General features: G+C 44.0%; 2 long non-coding RNA genes across 2 annotated transcripts; one reads left to right on the top strand and one right to left on the bottom strand.

The window, feature by feature from the left end:
• LOC128930201 (uncharacterized) lies at positions 1 to 7,118 on the bottom strand. The gene is made up of 2 exons (XR_013529964.1): positions 6,727 to 7,118; positions 1 to 1,470 (listed from the first exon to the last, which is right to left on the bottom strand). It is a non-coding gene; the product is annotated as an uncharacterized LOC128930201 (long non-coding RNA).
• Positions 7,088 to 25,538, top strand: LOC103789365 (uncharacterized). Its single transcript, XR_013529963.1, has 4 exons — positions 7,088 to 7,849; positions 8,948 to 9,026; positions 23,697 to 24,334; positions 24,893 to 25,538. It is a non-coding gene; the product is annotated as an uncharacterized LOC103789365 (long non-coding RNA).
• Positions 25,539 to 25,785: the final 247 nt, after the last annotated feature.

The raw sequence follows: 25,785 nt of genomic DNA, 5'->3' as shown, positions 1-25,785 counted from the left end.
GCATTTCAGAAAACAATTTTCTTTTTATTTGTGGATTTCTGTTGTATGGGGATAAAGTCACACCAGGAATAGACAACACTACACATGTTAGCCATTATTATAATTCCAACCACGATTTCGGGTAATCTCGTTCACTTGTCAAGAAACTGATGATGACAGTTGCAACACAGTCTGTGAGACGTGTCAACCTAGCATTTTACAGCTCCTGGGGGAATTTGTGTCTCTTATGATTTACCTGCTCTTACCATTTGTCCAATTTTCAATTAGAGGCAAGGTACCTTTTCTAATCAATCTCAATTGAAATCTCTCACACATTCATACGACAGCAATGCCAAGGGTCTTAGACCTTGAGGTGGCCCTGATTTACAGGTAGACACCACGTGGAATTTATAGGTCCCTTTGCAGTTAGTTCATTATAGTCCTGCAGACTTTCTGTCTACAGCGTCTGTGTTTTCATAGGAACACACAACACTTTTTTTTTTGAGACAGAGTTTCACTCTCTTATTGCCCAGGCTGGAGTTCAATGGTGCAATCTTGGCTCACCACAACCTCTGCCTCCCAGGTTCAAGCGATTCTCCTGCCTCAGCCTCCGGAGTAGCTGGGATTATAGGCATGTGCCACCAAATCCAGCTAATTTTGTATTTTTAGTACAGATGGGGTTTTTTCATGTTGGTCAGGCTGGTCTTGAACTCTGGACCTCAGGTGATCTGCCCGCCTCAGCCTCCCAAAGTGCTGGGATTATAGGTGTGAGCCACCGCACCCAGCCTTATTTCTTTTTCTTTTCTTAATTCTTTACCCACTTCCTATTTTTCCTAAACACTTAGGCTTCCCAACTAAGGAGACATTGACTGTGAGATTTTGTATATAAACCACCATGGATCCCAGAGGGAAAACGGATAATCCAAGAAATAACTACACTCCAATTACTCCTGCATCTTCCACTATTTAGTTGTAAATTGCATTTGTTCAGTCAGCCGTTTACTGTCTGTTCAGCACTCAATGTGTCAGGAAAGGCACTGGCACTCGTCCAAAGATGGAGAGACATGGACCTAGGCTGGAGAAGCGCACACCAGTAGAGGACCTGAAGGAAGACAGTCACTACACTTGACCAAATGGCTGCAGGGACCAGGGGCACACCAAGAAAAAGGAACTGTGTGCGCTATCTGTAAAAATATATCTGTGCTGGGTGCATTTTCTGTTTTAACGTTTGTTTACCTTTTCTTCTTATTAAACTTCTGCAAGACAGAGTCATCCACGGCGCCTTCTTGGCTTCGCAGAGCTCCAGGGCCTTGCCCACCCTGTGTCTTACAAGCAGCTCTTCCCTTTGCATTCTGTATACACAACATGAGTTGTGTAGGGCCCAGGGAAATCAGGGCACAGTTGTTTCAGCACAGCTCAAGTCGCTGTCGACTTTTTTCTCTGGTGTGATTGGTTCAAATTCAGACATCATCTTAATAGAGCAACAGAAACCTGTAAATGAAAAAAACAGTTTTTCCAAAATGCATTTTCAGAAAGGGTGCTAAGCATATTATACAAATTATCCCGTTTTTTTTTGAGATGGAATTTCAGTCAGTCTTGTCGCCTAGGCTGGAGTGAAGTGGTGCAGTCTCAGCTCACTGCAACCTCTGTCTCCTGGGTTCAAGCGATTCTCCTGCCTCAGCCTCCTGAGTAGCTGGGATTATAGGCTCACACCACCACGCCCAGCTAATTTTTTGATTTTTTAGTAGAAACAGGGTTTCACCATGTTGGCCAAGCTGGGCTCGAACTCCTGACCTCAGGCGATCCACCCACCTCTGCCTCCCAAAGTGCTGGGATTACAGGCGTGAGCCACTGCATCCTGGCCCAAGTTATCTCTTTTAATGATCATAACAAATCTATGAGGTAGATATTATTATCCTCCTTCTAGAAATGAAAAAACAGAGGCACAGAGAGGTTAAGTTGCTCTAAGTCACACAGGTGAGCAGTGAAGTTTCCAGAGTATGAATCCAGGCAGGCCTCTTACTAGAGCCTGGCACTATACAATATTGTTTACCCATGAAATCTCACTGTTATATAGATGAAATTTTATAAAGAGAGACAGTAAATCCGCTTATTAGATTATCAAAGATCGGGAGGCCAAATACCCTGCAGGGCGAGAAGGGCCTGGGGAAAGGTGTGCTGTCCATCCGGTGTAGATAAAGTGATGGGCATCCGTTCATCCCTTCCTAACAAAAGTCAGAATTTGTTCAGGTAGCCACCTACCTCTAGCTCCAGGGAGCAACTCAAGTATTTTAAACCAGTGCTTTTCAAACTGTAGGTCATGATCCCCTTGTGAGTCATGAAGTCCATTTAATGGGTTACAACTAGTCCTTTTCTTAAGAAATGAAATTGACCAGGTGCAGTGGCTCACGCCTGTAATCCCAACACTTTGGGAGGCCTAGGTGGGCGGATCATGAGGTCAGGAGCTCGAGACCATCCTGGTTAACATGGTGAAACCCTGTCTCTACTAGAATATAAACAAGTATTTGGGCGTGGTGGCATGTGCCTAGGGTCCCAGCTACTCAGGAGGCTGAGGCAGGGGAATCACTTGAACCTGTGGTTGAACCCGGAGGTTGCAGGGAGCTGAGATTGTGCCACTGCATTCCAGCCTGGCAGCAGAGCAAGACTCCGCCTCAAAAAAAAAAAGGAAAGAAATTGAGGTGGAGAAAATGGAGTGTTCGGTGGCACCTTTCATTTGGAGTTCTGGCTTCTATGAGAAGACAAATGTCTTTGTTATGGAAGCCAATCTGTGTTGAGATTGTTGTTCCTTTGCAGCTGAAAGTATTCTGGCTGATTCACTGGAAGTGTGAACTGTGTGATATTTCTGGAGGGCAATCTGACTATATGTGTCAAAAATGTAACTGAACATATTCAATAATACCATTTCTAGGAATATATTTCAAGGCAGGAAATGACTAGGTGGACAGCATACAAAGATGTTCATAGAATCAATATTTTTAATTGCAAAAAATTAGAAACCATGTAAATAATCATCAACAGAGGTTCAACTGTGTTTTATTCTACATTCTATACAACAGAATGCTATGCAGCCAGTAAAATAAATGGATAAGACTTAGAAAGTAGCGAATTGGGCTGGGCGCGGTGGCTCACGCCTGCAATCCCAGCACTTTGGGAGGCTGAGGTGGGTGGATCACTTGAAGTTAGGAGTTTGAGACCAGCCTGGCCAACATGGTAAAACCCCGTTTCCACTAAAAATATAAAAATTAGCTGGGCATGGTGGCACATGCTTGTAAACCCAGCTATTCGGGAGGCTGAGGCACGAGAATCGCTTGAACCCTGGAGGTATGAGGTGGAGGCTACAGTGAGCTGAGATGGCACCACTCCACTCCCGGCTAGATGACAGAGTGAGATTTTTCTAAAAAAAAAAAAAAAACAAATTACACATATCATATATTAGCATAAAAGACCAGAATAGGAAATTAGTCAAGACACTGAGTTAAAATGAAAAGTTAAGACACCTGTGATTTTCGCAATCACTAATGTATACAGGCAACAAGCATCATTAGATGCTAAAACCGAGTAAATAGGAGCAGGATGCTTATATGGTTTCAAAAGACCACCTCTGATTTGGGAAAAACGAATCTTTACATCTGGCAGAGGCCGTTTTAACCAAGTAATCACACTTTGTATTCCCAACAATGGGACAAACTCACTCAGGGAGCCCCTGATGCGAAGTCTCAACATCACTTAGATTATATCCTTGTCAGAAATATTTAAACAGAATCTACTCAAAAGGAAACAGACAAAGCCATATTGTAGGTCCTTCTGTAAGATATTGGCTTGGACTCAAAAAATGTCCATGTCACAAACAACAACAACAAAACGTGAGAGAGAATATTATGAGCAGTGATGTCCAATAGAAACACAATGCAGGCAAAAGATGGAATTTTACTTTTTTTAAAAGCCACATGAAAAAGTGACAAGCTAGGTGAAATTAATTTTTAATAATGTATTTTAACCCAGCATAATCAATATATTCTCATTTTAACATGCAATCAAAATAAAATTTGGATATAGCGTATTTGAAATTGAATATTGAATTTAAAATTTGAATATTTAAAATTTAAATACTGAATATCAAATTTGAATATTTGTGTATTAGATAATACTACTGTATTGATGGTAAAGTTTTTAGCAATGATTATGAACTCAATGTTTGCGTTCCTCCACAATGCATATGTTGAAGTTCTAACCCAATGTAATGGCATTTGGAGATGAGACCTTTGGGAGATAAATATATTTAGATAAAGTCATAAAGGGGCAGGACCCTCATGATGGGATTAGTGTCCTCATAAACAGAGGAAGAGATGTCAGAGCTTTCTCTCCACCTCCACCACATGAGGACATAGTGAGAAGACAGCTGTCTGGGGGTGGTGGCTCATGCCTGTAATCCCAGCACTCTGGGAGGCCCAGGCGGGCGGATCACTTGATGTCATGAGTTCGAGACCAGCTTGGCCAACATAGTGAAACCCCATCTGTACTAAAAATGCAAAAACTAGTCAGGTGTGGTGGCGCCCCCTGTAATCCCAGCTACTCAGGAGGCTGAGGCAGGGATTCGCTTGAACTCAGGAGGGGAGGCTGCAGTGAGGCAAAACTGCACCACTGCACTCCAGACAGAGCAAGACTCTGTCTCAAAAAAAAAGAAAAAAACAAAGACAGCCATCTGCAATCTGCAAGCAGGAAGGGGGCCCTCGCCAGGAACTGAATCAGCTGACACCTTGATCTTACACATTCAACCTCTGGAATTGTGAAAAATAAGTGTGTGCTGTTGAGGTCACCCAGTCTATGGCATTTTGGTATCACAGACCAAGCCTACTAATACTAATACGGTAGTAATAGTACTTTGTTCTATAGGAGGATGCTGTTATTCTCAAGAGACACACACTGAAGTACTTAGGGTACAGTCATGATATCTGCAACTTTCTTTTTCCTTTTTTTTTTTTGAGACGGAGTCTCATGCTGTCACCCACACTGGAGTGCAATGGTGCAATCTCGGCTCACTGTAACCTCCACTTCCTGGGTTCACATGATTCTCCTGCCTCAGCCTTCCAAGCAGCTGCGATTACAGGTGCACACCACCATGCCTGGGGAATTTTTTGTATTTTTAGTAGAGAAGGGGTTTAACTATCTTGACCAGACTGGTCTCAAACTCCTGACCTCAGAGTCTGCCCACCTTGGCCTCCCAAACACAACTTACTTTCAAATGCTTAAACAAATTATATATAGATGATAGGTAGATAAATAGAGATAGAGATAGAGCAAGCAAAGAGGCAACTATTAATAATTGGTGAATCTATGGTCAGGTGCTGTGGCTCATGCCCGTAATCCCAGTACTTTGGGAGGCTGAGGTGGGCAGATCACCTGAGGTCGGAAGTTCGAGACTACCCTGATTAATATGGAGAAATCCTGTGTCTACTAAAATAGAAAATTAGCTGGGCATGGTGGCGCATGCCTGTAATCCTAGCTACTCAGGAGGCTGAGGCAGGAGAATTGCTTGAACTCAGGAGGTGTAGGTTGCAGTGAGCCAAGATTGTGCCATTGCACTCCAGCCTGGGCAACAAGAGTGAAACTTCATCTCAAAATAATAATAATAATAATAATAATTGGTGACTCTAGGAAAAGGAAATTCAAGTGTTTATTATTTTTCCAACTTTTTTCAGGGTGTAAAATTTCTAAATAAGAATTTGGGGAGAGTAAATAGAGTAAAATGATCTGAGAGAAAAAAAACCCAATAATGTTATTTTATATTATTTTATAGTTTACAGTGTATTTTCACATGTATTAATTTGATCCTTTAAAATATCCATGGAGGTAGATACACTGTGTGTTTTATCCATATTGTAGTCTTCAGAAACATTTCCTCAGTGCCTAGCCATGTGCCAGGCATGGCACATACCTCATCCCTTTTAATTTCTACAGGAACTCCAGAAGGCAGATATCGGCTCTCTCATCCATGGAGGCTCTGGTGGGGTCCTGAAGCTAGCAGACTGCAGAGCTGGCATCTGAATGCAGCTTTGTCCAACTCTAAGGCCTGAGCTCATCCCTCTGTTGGCATCCTGTTTGTGATTCCTGGTTTACAGATGTAGGAATGGAAGCCCAGAGAGGTTAATTAAGCTGTGCTGTGTCACACAGCCACTCAGGGGCAAAGCCAGAATTGAAGCCAGAAGTTCAGTCTCTTATTCCAGAGCTCAGACCTCCTTCCAAAGCGCCTGTAATGAGCACTCTGGAAATAGATTCAGGCTCTAACCTAGTGGCTCATAGGATAAGAAGTCGCAGCACACAAGGGCCCTCAGCATAGGAAGTTACTCAAGTTATTGGAGTGGAGCCAAGGAAAGGCTCTGAAGCTCAGGGCAGGCCTCGCCAGGGAGACGCTTTGTAAAAATAAAAACAAGACTGCACTGACTCAGTCATTTGATGCTCTGATTAAGAAGCATGAGTTACCACACCATGTGACGGGAGCTGTAAACTCCAGCCCTGGAGACATAATCTGGCACAGATTCCCTTGGATGCACAAATGGTATTCAGGCAGGATTATCATTTCTGGGAGGGGGAGATGGGGTGGGGTCGGGGGAAGCAGTTCAGGACTTGAGGCTCACAACCATGCTGCACTGATTGGTTTAAAAGTAAATACTATTTGGTTTTCAACAAAATTTACATTTTTAAATGAAAATTAAAATGTTCACTTACTCTGAGTTATTGCATTAAAAGATAGTCTGCTTTACTGAAAGTCTTAGACTGGAGAGCAACGAAGTCCTTTGTAAGAAGAGAACGGCAATCATAACAGGAATCTAAGGGGACTATGAGTCTTGCATCGGCGAAGCTCAGAGCAGTGGAGATCTGTAAAGGGGGCACTGTGGATAAGCCCTTCAGGATCCACTCTCCTCCCCATGACCAGCGTTGAGGAGGACACTCCAGCAGGGATCTACCAGGTGGCTGTAAAGCTAAGAAGGTGACGTCCTGGGTGTCCATCTTGAAACACAGAGCACTGTTGGAACTGCAGGAGGGAGCTGGCCAGCTGTCACAGAGATCACAGAGCCCTGCAGTAATCAGCTGCCATCTGGATCTGCCTGGGTGCTAGCAAACTGCACAGCCCCGGAAGCTTCCCCAGGGCTCCAAGGGAGCATCTGCATATTGGGGAGCCTGGAATGCGCTGCAAGAACTTCGCTCTGACCCTGGCAAAGCCTGTGTACGCTAGGAGTCACATCGACCTCTTTCCTATTAATAATAACTTATCTGAGCTTCTGCAGCGTCTGTCAATCTAGAATCTGCATTCAGGAATGATCAGTGTCAGCGCTGAGTGCTCAGGAGTGGGACACAGATTTAGGCAGAGATGTGGGAAGCAACCATCAGTGAAGGATGATGTGACTGGTGGCTAAAACTGCAAGTAAACACCGAACTGCTAACAGGGTGGTCGCGGAGGTAGATGGCAAGCAGCCAAGATCAGTCATTTGGAGTCCATGCAGGTCTGACTTGAGACTTAGTGAATTCTGCAGAACTCCGAACTCATTCTGAAGTGATTCTGTTAGGCAGTCAGCTTTACCAGATGCCTTCGTCCAGGCTGTCTGAAAGGCACCCAAGGCAAGGACTGCAAACCTCAACAGCAGAGGACTTATGTGGAAACCCTTCCAAATGCATTCTCCAGACTGGCCAACCAATGCGTCTTCTCTGCTGTCCAGCTTGAATCTCCATCAGATTGTCTTTTTAAAAAAATCCAAGTCTTTGCCCTGCCTTGTACCAGGAAAAGCATGATTTACACATTTGAGAGCTAGTGAAAGGAGTCCATCCGTGTCCTTGTGAATCTGCAGCCCAGGTGAGCTCACGTTTCCCTGTGTACCCCACATCCCTATGAGCCCCAAAGTGGTTGTCCAGACCCCAGGGCAGAAAGAACCTTGTGTGGCTCAATCTCAGAGCAGAGTCCTCTGAGATAGAGATGCTTGATTGACAGACCGCTGGAGGGGCCTCCCCCAGTCGACCCAAAGATATAATGCTGGTGCCACATCTTGTGACTTGTGGTATCAAAGACTGCTGCTGGTGAAAAGGAAACGATGGAGCTTCCACCCCCTGGAGAAGGTCAGCGGTCACTGTAATCAGAGGAGTGCTCTGTTCCATTTCAGTGACGAAATGGTCACATTATCTTCTAAAAAAAAAAAAATTCACATGCCAGCCCTAATAATATTGCCTCTCTTCTCTTTCCCATTTTTCCTCTCTTCCCTCCACCAGTCTCTCCCTTACCTTTTCTCTCTCTCTTTTTATTGATGAGCAACTCACATAACAGACCATTAAGGGTTATAAAGTGCACAATTCAGTGGTATTTCGCAGTGTTGTGCACTTGCCACCTCTCTCTAGTTTCAAAACCTTTTCATCTCCCCGAATAACATCTCACTCCCATTTTCCCCTTCCCCAGGCCCTGACAACCACCAATCTGCTTTCTATCTCTGTAGATTTGCCTATTCTGGACATTTCATGTGAAAGGAATCATGTAACATGTGTTCTTTCTGTGTCTGGCTTCTTTCACACAGCCCATTTTCCAGGTCCATCCAAGTTGCAGCACGTATAACATTTCATTCCTTTTTGTGGCTACATGATATTCCATGCTGTGGGTAAACCACAATTGCTTTATCCATTCATCTGTTGATGGCTGTTTCTTCCTTTTGGCCATTGTGAATAATGTTGCTATAAACATGAGTGCACAATTTCTGTGTAGACACGTGCTTTCATCTCTCTTGAGTGATAGACCTGGGAGTAGAAAGGCTGGGCAGTACGTCTGTATGTTTCACATTCTGAGGAGTTGCCAGACTGTTTTCCATATTAGCTACACCACTTTCCATTTCCACCAGCCACAGGTGAGGGTCTCTCTCTCTCTTTTATGTAACAGAACAAAATCAACAAAACAATTTGTTTATCCTAGACTGCTGAGTGTGCCAAGGGCATTTAAATGACCAGCCATTGTTCTGCAGCCGAGATTCACAGAGTGGCCATGTTAAAAGGTAAGCCCAAGCCAAGCAGGTCCCCAGCTGGTCTGCAGACTTACCCTGGAGGCCAGGAACAAGATTGTCCCTCCCTGCTTTAGAGAGAGAAGACTGCACTGGAGGTTTCTGCTCCTGCGCTGGTTCCCCTGGTCCACTGCTCTTCTCCACACACGCTCTAACTGCAGTGAGCAGGTCAGCTTGGCTGACACCCACTGAGTAAAGAGGCCCCAACCCTCCAGATGATGAGAAAATATATGGCAAAAGATATCAGAGGTAGTGCAGGGAGCTTATTATAATGCAGAGAATTCTGAACCCACAGCAAAGAGATGGCATCTTGTGGCTGGAAAGGACCTGGAGAGCTCAAGACTCAAAATCAAGTACAGGGTTAAAGGTGAGGAAATGGAGGCCCCCACATACCCCCCTCCCCCAGGTCCAGAGACTTGAACCTGGCTGATCAGAGCAGCCCTGTTCCGGCCTTGTCCAATAAGACTCATGTGAGGAGCTTGTTCAAATGCTCCTACCCAAACCAAAGGAATCTGAATCCCTGGGGAGGGGATCTGTGCTTTTAATGTGTCTGTGATGAGGCAAGTTTAGGAAACATGCTGAGCTAAATAAAGATAAGGTCGATTTAACAGCAACAAAGGTGCCTAGTTCTTGATTTGAGTGCTGATACACCCTTCGTGAGAGTGAAAATTTGAAGTCAGCACTCAGGAATAATCGTGTTTGTTTGATATGTGGTTTCTGTCAGAATCTGCCCGAGGCTGTGATGATCTGGACAATCACTATGGTACACACACGTACACACGCACACACACACACACTCTCTCTCTCTCATGGGGCAGGAGGGGGTGCTAATGGATGGATAGTTGCCCGCCCTCTTTTAACCCAGATTGTAGTAACTAACCTCACTGTTCTCTACCTTGCTTTAAAAAACAAAGTTTTGTGCCTTATCTAATCTGCTAACAGTTATTAAGAAAGTAGCCTGCACAGTGGGTATTTTTTAATCCCTATTTCATGGATCAATAAACTGCTTCTGTGAGGTTCAATGACTTGCTCCAATTCACAAAACAAGTTATTTGCTCTTATGAGTTTAATTGTATCCCCCAAAAAGATATATTGAGGTTTCCCCAGTGCCTCAGAAAGTGTCCTTATTGAAAGATAGTGTCTTTACAGACGTAACCAAGTTAAAATGAGATCATTGGGGTGGCCTCCTCCAATATGTTTGATGTCCTTGTAAAAAGAGGAAATTTGGGCCAGGCACAGTGGTTCACGCCTGTAATCCCAGCACTTTGGGAAGCTGAGGTGGGTGGATCACCTGAGGTCAGGAGTTCGAGACCAGCCTGGTCTACAAGGAATGCCAAGGATGGCCAGTGAACCACCAGAGGCCAGGAGAGGGGCTAGAACAAATCCCTCACTCCCTCAGAAGGAGCCCACCCTGACCACACCTTGCTCTCAGACTTCCGGTCTCCAGACATGTAATTTAAGGTAGCTCTAACAAATTCATAGACTGGCCAAACTGAGATTCACACACAGATCTGTTCCACATCAGAGATCAGTGCACATTCCACAGCACCCCAACCACCTTGGGGAGCCCCGAGTGCAGCAGGTGATGGACACATGAGCAAATGCCCGCCCAGTAGTTCCATGACGGGTCTGCGCAGAATAAACAGAGCAGGCAGGGGAAGGGGGCCAGGAGATTCTAGAGGCGGGTTAGATCAGATGGTGTCTGGATGTGCCCTTGTGCTCAAGCCGCTTCCAGGGTTATGGTTTAGGATGCACACAAGGGGAACCCTAGATCTGACTCCGTGCACTGCATGAGCAGCCTCATGCACGGTGGGAAGAGCGGCCCTGAGGAGGCAACTTGCAGAGTCCTGGCTGTGCTCTCTCTCGGACAGGTCGTGTAGTCTCCAGGGGCGTTGGTTATTTCAACTATGAAATTGAGATAATAATACATCCCTACCTAATGCAGGGTAATGCACCAGATGCCCATTTAAGGTGCATTTATTAGCTTAATGTCTGGGTAAAGGTGGCTTGCTGTTAGCCTTTCCAAATTAGGTTCAGTCTGGGAGCTTTGGAAATATGAGGATTTCAGGGTCCCACTCACAGACACTCAGATTCTGCAGGTCTGAGATGCTACCATAGGAAATACATTAAAAAATGCTCCTGGCCAGGGGCGGTGGCTCACACCCATAATCCCAGCACTTTGGGAGGCCGAGACAGGTGGGTCACCTGAAGTCGGGAGTTCGAGACCAGCATGACCAACTTAGAGAAATTACAAAATTAGCTGGGCGTGATGGTGCATGCCTGTAATTCCAGCTACTTGGGAGGCTGAGGCAGGAGAATTGCTTGAACCCAGGAGGCAGAGGTTGCAATGAGCCGAGACTGCACCATAGCACTCCAGCCTGGGCAATAAGAGTGAAGCTCTGTCTCAAAAAAAAAAGAAAAGAAAGAAAAAGTAAAACGCTTCCCAGATGATTCTACTGGGCTGCCAGGTTTGGCAACCACTAGGTCAATGCACACTGCTGTGGAAAACAAGAATGGCCAAAGGTTTGGGTTCAAATATGTGAAAAGGCAGTTTGGAGATGCTGGCATTGAACTCATATAGTATTGAGCTAAAGGTGACATTGAGATGCAGATGTCAGCTGTGTGTTGATGTACAAGGCTAGTTCCTCATAATGAAATCAACACTCTCAGTAGGAAATAATCCTGTGTACACACATGCACGTATCTGTACACACACATACACCCATGCACATAAACACACATACACGAACACACATATACATGCGTGCACGCACACACACACACACACTTAAAGGTGTCCATGTAAAGGGTTGTGCTACCAAGGAGTCTAAGAATTGGTAAGAGCAGGTCTAGGAAGATCACAAGAGATAATCCAGGAGACAAGGGAGGTGCTGGAGGTGGCTGCAGTTCCGCCTCCCAGGGACCGTAATTGAGGTGGCACGGGCCCAGCAATAGTCAAAATAAACATCACTATGCAGGAGCCCAGAAAAGTTCAGAGCATGGAGCACAGGGGATGCTGATGGTGGGAGAGGCATGAAAGCAGAACCCTGCCACAGAAGATACTTAGGAAGACTTGTCACCATGAAATGACATGCCAGGCCCAGTGGCCACCTGAGAGGGGTCATGGGGACAGAGAAGAGGATGGGATGAAGAGTTGTGAGCAGACCTGTCTGAACAGGAGCGAGGGGTGGACTGAAAGGGTGTGGACAGGGAGCCTGGGTGTTGGGGTGTCTGATGGAGGCAGTTGATCTGGGAATCTGAGGCCGAGCTTGCTGTGCAGGGATGTGTGAAGGGTGACTGGAAGAATCATTTGGATATTTTTTTGTTTGTTTTTTGAGACGGAGTCTTGCTCTGTTGCCCAGGCTGGAGTGCAGTGGTGTGACTTTGGCTCACTGCAACCTTCGCCTCCCGGGTTCACATGATTCCCCTGCCTCAGCCTCCTGAGTAGCTGGGACTACAGGCATGTGCCACCACGCCTGGCTAATTTTTTTTTAATTTTTAGTACCGATGGGGTTTCACGGTGTTAGCCAGGATGGTCTCCATCTCCTGATCTCGTGATCCGCCCTCCTCAGCCTCCCAAAGTGCTGGGATTACAGTGAGCCACCGCACCTGGCCTCATTTGGATATTTTTAACTGGAGAAGGAGGTGGTTTAATATTATCATTTATAGCAAACATGCTTAATTTCAGTATGTTTATTTTTGCATCTGTTTACTTGCTGACTCAATAACTAGCAATCTATCCCATTTACCAGGTAATGTGTAGGAAATATAGGGAAGCAGATGTTGGGCTCAGTACATGGCGCTTTTAACAAAAGTCCAAAATAACTCTAAAGAATCAGCTGACTAATCTCTTAGGGCTGAGGCCCATCTCTGCTAAGAGTCTGGTGATCAGAGCTGAGTGGGCTTTGAATTTATTCTAAGAGGTGACAAGTGGGAAAAACCAAAACTAGAGCCTGCAACCACTGAGACATTTGACCTTTAAGGGTCAAATTAGAGAAGCCAGGTTCAGACTTCAAATTGCAAGGGTCAAGGCAGGTTAAGTCAAGTGAGACTGGAAAAGCCTGGATTTGGAAGTCAGCACCTGGAGCAGAGCAGGAAGCGAGGGCAGGGTGGGGTCTGGAGGTAGATTATGACATTTATACAAACATCCTGTCTGTGGGTGTTGGGTGAAGGCAGCTTTAAATGTGCCGGCAGCACGGGCTACATAGTTTGTGGGGCCCAGTGCAAAATAAAAATCCAGGGCGCCCCTTGCTCAAGAATGATTAAGAATTTCAAGACAGCAACAGCAGACCATTAAACCCAGTGTGGGAGCCTTCCAAGTGCAAGTCCTGTGCCATTGTACAGGTCGCTTGCCCAGGAGGCCAGCCCTGTGCCCTGTGCCCTTGGCAGAGGGGAAGGAAGGCAGTGAGCTCCTGCTGCATTTATTGAAGCAGAAGCTGCTCGCCACTGGGCAAAACAGCCCCAGGAATACCCACTACGGCCAGTCCAGTGCTAAGATTCTTTCATTTTACCAGCCAAAAACACCCTGGGATTTTGTAGATGGCATCACAAGGTCCAGATTAAGCCAACCGAAAAGACAGAGCAAAGGTCCCTCCAGGCTCACAACCCAATTACAGAGACTGCCCCCTACCCTTGCATCAGATTCTGCAGCCAGCCTTAGTCAAAGACTATTGTTCTGCTGCAATTCAAACAGGACGGCAAGTACAATAGCAACAAATAGCACAAACAGTCCAGGGCAGGTGGGGAACAGGGGTACAGCTCCCTGCATTCATTACTTTTCTAAGGTTGCCAGTACATTCCTGGCGCCAAAGCTCACAGGCCACTTGTCTTTCTGGAAGGGTCTATTTCCTTTCTGTTACATACAACAATGTGAACAGATGAAAACACAGAGAGTGACAACCCGGGAATTGGATTCAGGCTTTGATGTTGTAACACCTCTGCTGGGAACAGATGGGGGAGATACATTATTCAATTACACTCCAGAATCCAAGCAACCAATTTGCTATTCCTTTTCCTCCTGGAGAGGACAAAAAAAGATGATCTCAAATGTTGAGGTTAGCAGCCCACAGGTTTAACTTTTGAATACACACATCGGTCTTTCAGCTACCTAAATACACACACACACACACACAAACACACACACACACACAAAGACATGTACATATATAAAGACGTGCAAATATATAAATCATTATATATATTTATATAATGATTTATATAATTGCACGTCTTTATATATAATTTATAATATATAAATATGTCTTTATATGTGTATGCATCTATATGTATATGTATATGTATATGTATATGTATATGTATATGTATATGTATATGTATATGTATATGTATGTGTATAAAACACTGACAAGAGATGGCTATGAAGACAGCTTCAGTCAGTAAATACTTGTTTCGGAGAAAAGTAGTGTATTAAAGGCATGCTGTGATGGTTTCTGAGAATATAATTTAGAAGGGGAAAAATGATCTATGACCAGGGTCTAAGTCACCTAAATCATCTCACTCCTCTCCCCTAGATTTGCCCAGTCAGCAAATGCATACAGCATATTTCTCCCTCGTGCACATGGGGAGAGGAACTGGGACGCTAGGCGGAAGACCACCAATCAAGCATGCTAAGAGTGTGACCTTCCAGCACCTCCCCGATCAGTTTAAATTGGTAGTTGAAAGCCTCTATTGGTGAAAAAACCACCTAAAAGGGTGTTTTTCCATCAAGCTGCCTTGAAGTCCTGCATTGATGGAGCTACAACCCAAAATTTCATGTACAATCTAGTCAGATTTTGACTTCAAAGTAAGGATCAGGGTGTCTTTAAAGTTTTCTGGGCTGGGCAAAGTGGCTTATGCCTGCAATCCCAGTAGCACTTTGAGAGGGTTGAGGCAGGTGGATCACCTGAGGTCAGGAGTTTGAGACCAGGCTGGCCAACGTGGTGAAACCCTGTCTTCACTAAAAACACACAAAAAATTAGTGTGGTTGGCAAGCACCTGTAATCCCAGCTACTTGGGAGGCTGAGGCATGAGAACTACTTGAACCTGTGAGGCAGAGGCTGCAGTGAGCCGAGATGGCACAACTGCACTCCAGCCTGAGCAACAGAGTGAGACCCTGTCTCCAAAAAAAGAAAAAGAAGTCTGTTTTCTGCGTAAGTCTGACAGTGCCCTGGTGAGATGCATCAGATATTGAGATGAGACAAACCACCACCGAGTATGAAAGCGCTCTGTCAGGTTTTTTGCCTTGTATTAAAATTTTATATATTGAAATGTTAATGATTTTTATGAATACGGCATCAGTAATATTTCAGGACATTTAATATTTTATTTAAAAAATTTTTTCGAGATAGAGTCTCACTCTGTCACCCAGGCTGGAGTGCAGTGGCACAACCTTGGCTCACTGCAACCTCCACCTCCTCGGTTCAAGCAATTCTCCTGCCTCAGCCTCCTGAGTAGCTGAGACTACAGGTGTGTGCCACCACGCCCAGCTAATTTTTTTGTATTTTTAGTAGAGATGGGTTTTCACCGTTATAGCCGGGATGATCTTGATCTCGTGACCTCATGATCCGCTTGCCTGGGCCTCCCAAAGTGCTGGGATTACAGGTGTGAGCCACCACGCCAGGCCAAAATTTTTTATTTCAACAGATCTTGGAGTACAAGTGGTTTTGGGTTACCTGGATGAGAAGTGTAGTGGTGAAGTCTTGAGATTTTAGTACACCTGTGTCCTGAGTCGTGTGCATTGTATCCAATATGTAGTTTTTAATCTTGCAGTTCCCTCCCATCCTGTTCTTTCTGAGTCTCCAAAATCCATTACACCAGTGTGTCTGCCTTTGCATGCCCATAGCTTAGCTCTCATCTGTGAGTAAGAACGTATGGTGTTTGATTTTCTATTCCTGAGTTACTTCATGTAGTATAATGGCCTCCAGTTCCATCCAAGTTCCTGAAAAAGAGATTATTCTATTACTTTTTATGGCTGAGTAGTCCACGATGTATTTAAACCATATTTTCTTTATTCACACATTGGTCGAAGGGCACTTAGGTTGGTTCCATATATTTGCAATTGTGAATTGTACTGCAATAAACATATGTGTGCAGGTGTCTTTTTCATATAATGAGTTCTTTTCCTTTAGGGAGATACCCAGTAGTGGGATTGCTGGATAGAATGGAAGATCTACTTTTAGTTATTTAAGAAATCTCAGGCCAGGTGCAGTGGCTCATGCCTGTAATCCCAGAATTTTGGGAGGCTGAGTTAGGGAGTTCACGACCAGCCTGATCAACATGGAGAAAACCGGTCTTTACTAAAAATACAAAATTAGCTGGGCATGGTGGCCTATGCCTGTAATCCCAGCTACTTGAGAGGCTGAGGCAGGAGAATTGCTTGAACCCCAGAGGCAGAGGTTGCAGTGAGCTGAGATCCGCCATTGCTCTCCAGCCTGGGCGACAAGAGCAAAACTCAGTCTCAAAAATAAAAAAGGAACACTCCACATTGCTTTCCATATAGGTAGTACTAATTCACATTTTCCTACCAGCAGTGTATAAGCATTCCCTTTTCACCACATCCATGCTGACATCTATTGTTTTTTTGACTTTTTAATAACGGCCATTCTTGCAGGAATAAGGTGGTAGGTCGTTGTGATTTTAATTGGCATCTCCCTAATGATTAGTATTTTTCATGTTTTTTGGGCATTTGTAAATCTTCATTTGAGAAATGGGTATTCATATCATTTGCCCAGTTTTTGATGGGATTATTTGTTATTTTTCTTGCTGATTTGTTTGAGTTCCTTATAGATTCTGGATATTAGTTTTTTGTTGGATGCATAGTTTGAAAATATTTTCTTCCATTCTATGGGCTGTGTGTTTACTCTGATGATTTTGCTGTACAGAAGCTTTTTAGTTTCATTAGGTGCCATTTATTTATTTTTCTTTTATAGTTTAATTAGGTGTCATTTATTAATTTTTCCTTTTGGAGTCTTAGTCATGAATGTTTTGCCTAAGCCAATTCTCAGAAGAATTTTTCCTAGGTTATCTTCTAGAATTTTTATGGTTTCAGGTCTTAGAATTAAGTCTTTGATCCATCTTGAGTTGTTTTTTTGTATAAAGTGAGAGCAATCCAGTTTCATTCTTCTATAGAAGGCTATCCAGTTTTTCCAGCAACATTTATTAAATAGAGCGTCCTTTCCCCAATTTGTGTTTTTGTATGCTTTGTCAAAGATCAGTTGGCTGTAAGCATTTGGCTTTATTTCTGGGTTCTCTATGGTCTACGGGTTGACTTTTATACCAGTACCATGCTGTTTTTGTAATTATGGCCTTGTAATACAAAGTCCAGTCATCTTATGTCTCCAGATTTATTCTTTTTGCTTAGAATTGCTTTGGCTTTTCAAGATCTTTTTTGGTTCCATATGAATTTTAGGATTATTGTTTTCCCTAATTCTGTGAGAAATAATGTTGGTATTTTGATAGGAATTACACTGAATCTATAGATTGCTTTGGGCAATATGGTCATTTTTATGACATTGATTCTTCCAATCCATGAGCATGGGATGTGTTTCCATTTGTTTGTGTCATCCATGATTCCTTTCAGCAGTGTTGTGTAGTTCTCCTCGTAGAGATCTTTCACCTCCTTGATTAAGTATATTCCTAGTTTTTTTTTCTTTTTTGCAGCTGTTGCTAAAGGGATTAAGTTCTTAATTGGATTCTCAGCTTGGTGACTACTGTATATAGCAGTGCTACGATTTGTGTATGTTGATTTTTGTAAGCTGAGACTTTAATGAATTGGTTTATCAAATCTAGGAGTCTTTTGGAGAAGTCTTTAAGGTTTTCTAGGTATATGATCATATCATAAGTGAACAGTGATAGTTTGACTTCCTCTTTTCCAATTTGGATATCCTTTATTTCCTCCTCTTGCCTGGTTTCTCTGGCTAAGGCTTCCAGTGCCACATTGAATAGACATGGTGAAAGCAAGTGTCCTTATCTTGTTCCGGTTCTCAAGGGAAATGCTTTCAACTTTTCCCCATTCAGTATGATGCTGGCTGTGGGTTTGTCATATATGGCTTTTATGATTTTGAGGAAAGTCCCTTCTATGCCTAGTTTGATGAGGGTTTTTATCATAAAGTGATGCTAGATTTCATCAAGTGCTTTTTCTGCATTTATTGAAATAATCATGTGGTTTTTGTTTTTCAATACTGTTTATGTGATGTATCACATTTGTTGATTTGCACATGTTAAACCGTCCTGCATCCGTGGGATGAAACCCACTTGAAATGGTGTATTTTTTTTGATGTGCTATTGGCTATTGTTAGCTAGTATAATGTTGAAGATGTTTGCATCTGTATTTATCAGTGACACTGGTCTTAGTTTTCTTTTTTTTTCTTATGTCCTTTCCTGGTTTTGGTAACAGAGTGATACTGGCTTCATAAAATGAGTTAGGAAGGATTCCTTAAAGAGAGAATAAAAAGCTCAGAGTTGCTCAAGTCCATTATCACATGAGTCAGTACCATAGTTCACAGACATACGAATGCCACAGTCAAAATCACGTCTACTCAAGGAGAAATTGTTACTGGGAATACAACATGGTTAGCCTGTAAAGCTAGTGTTCAATTTGACATCGAATGAGAATAAAAAATAATAACAATGAACACATGTTTAAAAGAAATCCTCTACACTGAAAGAGGGGATCCTAAGGGGCTAGCAAACTGTGGCCCACGGGCCAAATTCAGCCCCATGTGTGTTTTAGTGTGGCCTACAAGCTGAGAATGGTTTTTATGTTTTCAGTTGTTTGAAAAAAATCAAGAGAAGCATGCTATATAATGACACACAAAACTGAAATGAAATTGAAATTTCAGTGCCACTGTATACCCTTCTGCTGGAACACAGCCACGCCTGTTCATTTAGGGATTGTCTATAGCTGCTAGAATGCCAGAGATGAGTAATAACAGCAGAGACCATTTGCCCCGCAAAACCAAAGATAATTAATCTGTGGCCCTATAGGAAGAATTTTACTGACCTCTCCTCTGGTGGCTGGACAGTACTTCCAGATGAAGGCAGACCACCTTCAATCTACGACTTCTTGATAAAGCCACCCTCCAGAGAGAGGTTCATCAAAGAGAGAGAACATACTCCAGCACCCCAGACGAGCCTGCTCCACTGACCTGGAGGGCCAGGAGGCAAACTGCCAGGAGAAGCCAGAGAGAATGAGGGGCTGAGAGCACCTAGGGCCATAGCTCCTGTGAGTGACAACACCTTTCATGTGCTCTAACCCTCACCGACTTTATCAGCTTCTATAGATACTCCTGATAAGTTAATAATATTCCATGTATATTAAAGTCACAAGAGTAGAAGGATGGAAACATTACTGAGTTAGACCAGTATGTGCTAGATACTTACACGTTAATCTTCCTCACAACTTTCCTATGAGTTAGGCATTATCATCTCCATCTTTCAAATAATATCAGCTTGTTTTCTTTTTTTCTGAGTGATTACCATAGTCTCTGGCATTATTCTGTGAGCTTTGCATAAATGGAGTCATTTAATCCTCCCAACGATCCTATAGAAGTCATCAGGGTGAGATGCCCTAAGTAATTTGCTCAAAAAAAAAGTTTTGGGCTAAACTATGTTAATTTCCTTCAAGGCCTGCTATGTCAGGTGATGTTACACCAGAGTCGAGTTGGAACTTGGTATCTTATTGTTGCAGTCTGTTTTGTCAGTCTTAAGAGCTTTGTTTGCATGTTAATAATACTGGTCAGCTGTGCCTAAACTCCAAAGGGAGGAGGTGAATGAGGGATGTCCCACCCACTTCCCACCATGGCCTGGGCTCATTTTTCAGTTTTGCTCGGGTCCCCTTGACCAAGAGGAGGGTCCGTTCAGTCATTCGTTGAGGGAGGAGGTGCTTGAATTTTTAATTTTTTTGGTTTTAAAAGGAATAGCCACTCAGTTACTATTTTTTGCAAGACAATGACTAAAAAGACAAACTTCCTCTGATAAATGCAGTTTATCCAGAGAGAGACACATACACAGAGAATGAACTTCTTTGGTTCCAAACTGGATAAAACACTGCGGAAATCTTTTAAGATGCATTATCTATGTGTAAGTACGTGTGTGTAATGATGTATGATTCAGGCAGCAAACACAAGTGCTCATTCTAAACAAAGGCGTCAGCGTCAAACTCGGTCTGAAAAGTTTGCGAGGGACTCAAGGCTCAGCACCTGGGGCTCATGCACCTTGTACCTGCTTAAAATGGATCGCAGCTTGTCAGCAGCGACTTGGAAGAACAAAATGATCTGGAGGACCAGATGTGAAAGAGAGCAGAAGGAATCTTCTTGTTTCGTGAAAGCTTCTGGGAGTTTGACTCAGCAGGTGAAGAAAGACTGGACCCCAGGTGGCAAGAGAGAGATGAGTCCCTTTGCTCTTCTCCCTGGCCAACTGCACTTTCTCACACTCTCTCTAACCCCCACTTGCAGCCTGCGGTGGAGACTAGAGATGCCCCAGAGACCTGCTTTCAAGACTGAGATGAAGAATGAATCAATAGACGCATTTTCCAGGTGTGAGAGTGCTACACTGTTGATGTGAACAGGAAGTTGGTGCTGAGCTGGCAGGAACGTGTATGTAAATAGCATCTGGTGGCTATTGCCTGTAATGCCAGCACTTTGGGAGGCTGAGTGAGGCGGGTGGATCACCTGAGGTCAGGAGGTCGAGACCAGCCTGGCAAACATGGTGAAACCCTGTCTCTACTAAAAATACAAAAATTAGCTGGGCATGGTGGTGGGCACCTGTAGTCCCAGCTACTTGGGAGGCAGAGGCAGGAGAAAGGCTTGAACCTGGAGGCAGAGACTGCAGTGAGCTGAGATCACACCACTGCATGCCAGCCTGGGGCGCCAGAATGAGGCTCTGTCTAAAAAAAAAAAAGAAGAAGAAAGAAAAAGAAAAAAAGAAGGTGTCAGTTAAGAGTGCTTAAGATCTGCTATTGATTTTAGCTGGCTACACTGCAAAAAAATGTGAAAGCTACTTTCTGTCTTACATTTTTGTCCATTTCCCTCAATCTTTGATGTTATTTTATGAATACTTACTGAACAGCTACTCTGGGCCAGGCCCTTCTACCAGCTTCTAGGAGAATAAGATGAATTAGGCATGGTCCCTAATTGCAAAGGGTTCACAATTTAGCATACTGTGCATTCTTGTTTGCTTGTGCTCTTGAGGTAGACATTCGGGGGTAGACCCTCGTGGCTGTGCGCCCTGCTTTTCCCAAGGCCTGTCCTCCCCTTTCTCCCCATCATTCCATGGGTGGCGCCGTTTTGGCAGCTCTGAAATTTCAGCCACAAAGGGCTGCTCCACCCTTTGTCCTGGCAAAACTCTGAATTGTCCTGTAATTATTGCCACACTGCAACCTGGTGCCATCTGATAAGTACAGGTTTCAAAACTGTGCTCACAATTCCTGCCAAAGCCATCCTGCCAACATCAGGCACTAACATTGGCTAACCTACTCAGTCTGGGCTGAGAGTCGAGTTAAGGTGCCATGGAATCTGGAGACAGGAACTCAGCAACCACCTAGAATAACATCACTTGCAACACACACACACACACACACACACACACACACACACACAATCACAGGCACACATGAGTCAGCATACACCCTTTCTCCCTGGGGTTTTGGCTCAGTCCCTTAAGTGATTCTATGTCAAATTTGTAGAAAAAAGAAGTTGTCCTGAGTACAGCACATTGAAAAATAAACACTGGCAATTCAATAGCTTTGCAGAGAAGGGATCAATAGAACAGCGTTAGGTTTCCTCTTGTTTTGGAATGGAAACATGCTCAGGTGAGGTTTGTACTGGAGCGTTCTGTAGTGATCCCGGGGGCTGATCAGGAAGTGTCAGGTGTGGTGTGTTTAAAAAGTGAAAGCCGGCCAGGCACAGTGGCTCATGCCTATAATTCCAGCCCTTTGGGAGGCTGAGGCGGGCAGATCACTTGAGGTCAGGAGTTTGAGACCTGCCCAGCCAACATGGTGAAACCCTGCTCCACTAAAAATTTAAAAATTAGGCAGGCATGGTGGCGGGGCCCTGTAATCCCAGCTGCTCAGGAGGCCAAGGCAGGAGAATCACTTGAACCCAGGAGGCAGAGGTTGCAGTGAGCTGAGATCGCCCCACTGCACTCCAGCCTGGGGGACAGAGTGAGACTGCATCTCAAAAAAAAAAAAAAAAAAAGTGAAAGCCACAGTTATCCTTTGGCAGATGTTGCCAATAGCCCGCCTGTAGTTTGCTTGGGCATGTTCTGAACATGCAGAGAATAATGTGCTGGGACTCAGTTAGTTTGGCAGTCATTTCAGGAAAGCAAAAAAGAGAAAAATGTTATTAACAGGATTTCCAAGAATGGACTCTAGTCCCAGCCCTGTGATGGAGGTGTTACATGCACTGGCCCACAGAATCCTCACAACCACCCAGTGAAGTGCTTACTATTATTATGTTATTAGTCACATTTCACAGATGGGGAAACTGAGGTTTAGAGAATAAAGCAACTTGCCCAAAGGTCACATATATAGTAGATAATGGAGCTGGACTGGGAACCAGAGCTGTGTGATCCAGTGAAAAGGCCACGGGCTGGTAGAGGCTGCCTTATGCCTGCCCACCGCCTCTTGCCACCATGCTTGTCCCTGCTGCCCCCTGGCAGTGGCAGATTTGCAGGCTATGGTATATGAGATAGCCTCAGGGGGCAGAAGGAGAAGCTCGGAGGCTCACCGGCCTACCTGGTCCCAGATGCAGTGGGGAAGGAAAAGTACATTCATTTCCTCATTCTTGGCAGCAAAATCTCCTTCCTTCCCCATCCTTTTTTGAAACTTTTTTTCTACTTTCACTTATATAATCCTACACTTCAATTCCTGGCCCCCTACCATCCATGCAGGCAAAGCTCCTCTCTTGTTTTATTCATTATTTTTCCCCTGTTCCCCTTCCAAACTTCCCTTCTCACTTCTGTTAGGTGTACATTCTCACATGCTAACATGCCTGTCCTTAGACATGTGTTTACCTGAACTATGGATAGCAGCATTTTGCATATGTGTTTTTTAAAGTTCCATAAATAATATGATACCATCAATTTTATTCTATGCCTTTCTTTCAATTGACTATTTTTTTTTTTGCCTTCACCAAAATAAGACTTCATTTTGAAAGTCATTTGAAAAACACTGAGTAAGACAGGAGACGTTAGATTCAATGGGTGTAGATTCCAAATTTGGATTCTTGTCAGCCTCAATCATGTTCTGTTAGGCTGCAAAGATGGTTTCTTTGGTCATTCCAATTTTTAGCCTACTGGAGAAAAGATCTTTTCCCAGAAGCCATCTTCGTGTGTGTGTGTGTGTGGTAGAGTCTTATTTCTAGGAAACAACGTGTTAGTTGGAGATGGGTATTTTTTTTTAATTGAGGTCGTTCTAATACCTTCAACAAAGTGGGGTGGCTCAGCCAGAGGTGAAGTGGAAGGTTCTCTATTATTTGCTCAATATCCTGCTGCAGCCAGAAATCCACATGTGGAAGCAGCATCCAGGGATACAGAACTGGACAACGTTGTTCTATCTTTGCATCATCAATTCTAATCACTGGTCAATTGACTATGTTTTCAAAGTCTATTCGTATCCCGTTTGTAAATTTAGTTTACGACTTTGTTTTTTGTTTTTGTTTGAGGCAGAGTCTCGCTCTGTCACCCAGGCTGGAACGGAATGGTGCCACCAGAGCTCACTGCAACCTAGACACCCTGGGCTCAAGAAACCCTCCCTCATCAGCCTCCCAAGTAGCTGGGACTGCAGGTATGCACCACCATGCCCAGCCAGTTTTTGTATTTTTCATAAAGATGGGATCTCGATATGTTGCCCAGGGCTGGTCTCAAATTCCTGGCCTCAAGTGGTCCTCCCCTTCAGCCTCCCAAACTGCTAGGATTACAGGCATGCGGCACTGAGCCCAGCCTAGTTTATTACGTCTGACTATGCAAAGTGCCCCCTCCAACTTGTCTTCCTATACCCCTTCACTTCCCACTCCCTGATGAGTGTCTGTGTGTGGGGAGGGTGTGTGCGGATGATATTTGCTCATTGTCTGTTATCACTAACTAAAATATATGTTCCATGAGAACAAGGACTTTCTTTTATTCACTGAGATTCCCGCATCTCTGAGAGTAGGAGCAATACCAGACCACAACAGGTTCTTCATCAATATTGAATAAGCGCATGAGGATATGTCCACCACATTCTACATATTGCCTTCTGTAATGAGGTGGTCTTTCACTGCCTGCTACCGTGGACACCGTATGGAAGAGACTGGTGGGTTTGTGAGGTAGATGCATATTTAATTCTCCTTTCTCCCTCCCTCCTCCACACCATTTCAGGGTGGGGTTTTTTTTTTTTTCAGTCTGAATTGCCCTTAGGCAGAAGAAAGAATATTTATGTTCTTTGAGGCCTGACTCTAGTGAAGTATAAATGAAATCCTTGTCAAAGAAACTTCTGTTGAAACACTTACCCCTGAGAAGATATGCAGACCTTAGATCACACGTTTTTTATTAACTTTAATGTGACCTTCAAATGTCAATTTACGGAGTCCCTGCTCTGTGTAAATCTCTGTGATTGGTGGGGAAGGGACACGAGAAGGAGGCCCCGTCCTGAAAGTCAGGGAGGAGTGCAGCAAGATGGGAGGAAGAACGAGAAGGATGGGAAGGGTGGAAGGGCCAGGGGCTGAGGGCGTGGGTGGCCAAACTCCAGGTGCCTGGCAGCGGTGCCATGGCGTGCACAGCTTTCCGATCTGTTCTAGAGGTTGCCGGGTGCAGGCTTGCGAGAAACAGGATCTCCAAATATCTCCCCACAGATTAAAACAGGATCTCCAAATATCTCCCCACAGATTAAAACGGACATCATGTGCCTCTCAGCATGATGTGCTGAGAAGACATGGCTTGTGCAGGCTTCTGTAGAAGTGCAGAATCTGAACAGGATCACGAGGAGCAAATCAGACAGGCCCAGATGAGGGGCATCTGCACATTCTGCATTCTTCAAAAATGGTTCAACTCGAAGGACAAAGCAAGGCTGAGGAGCTCTTTCAGATTAAAGGAGACTCATGTGACCTGGCAACTGCAAGCAACATGTGATTCTGGGTTGGATCCCAGAACAGGGAAGAACAATCTCTTTAAAAGGCATTAGAATGGAGTCAATGGGGGAAATTTGAGTAGGGATTGTATATTTCATCATAGTATTATATTAGTGGTACCTTTCATGAATATGATCTTCTTACTGTGGTTATATAACAGAACCTCCTTGTTCTTAGAGGTAAAGGGTCAAAATATTCACAACTTAACTCTTAAATAGGTTAGCAAAAATAATAATTATAACGATCATATATATAGAGTAAGAGAAAGGAAAAAGAGAGGGAGATAAAGCAAATGTGACAAAATATTAACAATCAGTGAATCCAAAGAGTGTATGGAGTTCATTGCATTGTTCTTGCAACTTTTCTGTAAGGTTAAAATTATTTCAAAATAAGTTTTTAAAAATCTAGGCCTGGCACGGTGGCTCACGCCTGTAATCCAGCACTTTGGAAAGCCAAGGCGGGCAGATTGCAAGGTCAAGAGACAGAGACCATCTTGGCCAACATGGTAAAACCTTGTCTCTACTAAAAATTCAAAAATTAGCTGGGTGTGGTGGCACGCGCCTGTAGTCCCAGCCAGTTGGGAGGCTGAGGCAGGAAAATTACTTGAACCCAAGAGGCAGAGGTTGCAGTGAGCTGAGATTGCACCACTG

Source organism: Callithrix jacchus, chromosome 19 (genome assembly GCF_049354715.1).
Source record: "Callithrix jacchus isolate 240 chromosome 19, calJac240_pri, whole genome shotgun sequence".
Lineage (NCBI taxonomy): Eukaryota > Metazoa > Chordata > Mammalia > Primates > Cebidae > Callithrix > Callithrix jacchus.
Note: the sequence above shows the minus strand (reverse complement) of the source record. Positions and strands in the feature narration are given on the sequence as shown.